The sequence below is a fragment of the Crocodylus porosus genome, unplaced genomic scaffold, assembly GCF_001723895.1.
Source record: "Crocodylus porosus isolate Cpor-Errol unplaced genomic scaffold, CroPor_comp1, whole genome shotgun sequence".
In the NCBI taxonomy this organism is placed as follows: Eukaryota; Metazoa; Chordata; order Crocodylia; family Crocodylidae; genus Crocodylus; species Crocodylus porosus.
The window spans coordinates 8,850,223-8,850,827 of NW_017728916.1; positions in this window are offsets into that span (position 1 = coordinate 8,850,223).

Genomic DNA, 605 nt, shown 5'->3' on the forward strand with positions numbered 1-605 from the left:
TATAAAAATAGAAAATTATCCTTACAACGCAAGGTTGGAATATTATCACAAGCCCTCTCTGCAGCTGGGAGGGCCCAGCCGGCTTCTGACGATGGTCTGAAGCAGGAAGAGACTTGCAGAAAAATTTTTAGTCTTTCTGAAGACTTTGTTTTGTAACGCTTTTCAAGTTATTTCATTTCTTCCTTTTCAAAAATATATATACTTATTTATTTCTGAGTTGACACAACGCTGTTCCAGCTGGGAACGCCGGAAAAAGGGATTCGCTGCACGTTTGGTGCTGTGATCGCTCGAGGCCTTGCCCGGCAGGACCGCCCGAGCTGCACGGTCTGCGCCGACACTCTTGAGTGATACCGTCCTCGTCCTACCGGGTGTAACCCTCAAGCTACAGCACCCCAAACCCACTCGGATGACAGTGCAACGTGTGGCTGCCATACTGGCTGGTCTTTGTCCCCGTGGACCTTCCAATCCAGGGAGAAAGACTGTCATGTCAAAAACAAACCATCTCTGAAAGTCATCGACATTCTTCTAAACGAATCTGCAGACAAGACACATGTTGGCACTTGCACCCCCGAAAACATGAGCTGCTTCCAACTTTACGAGTTTAA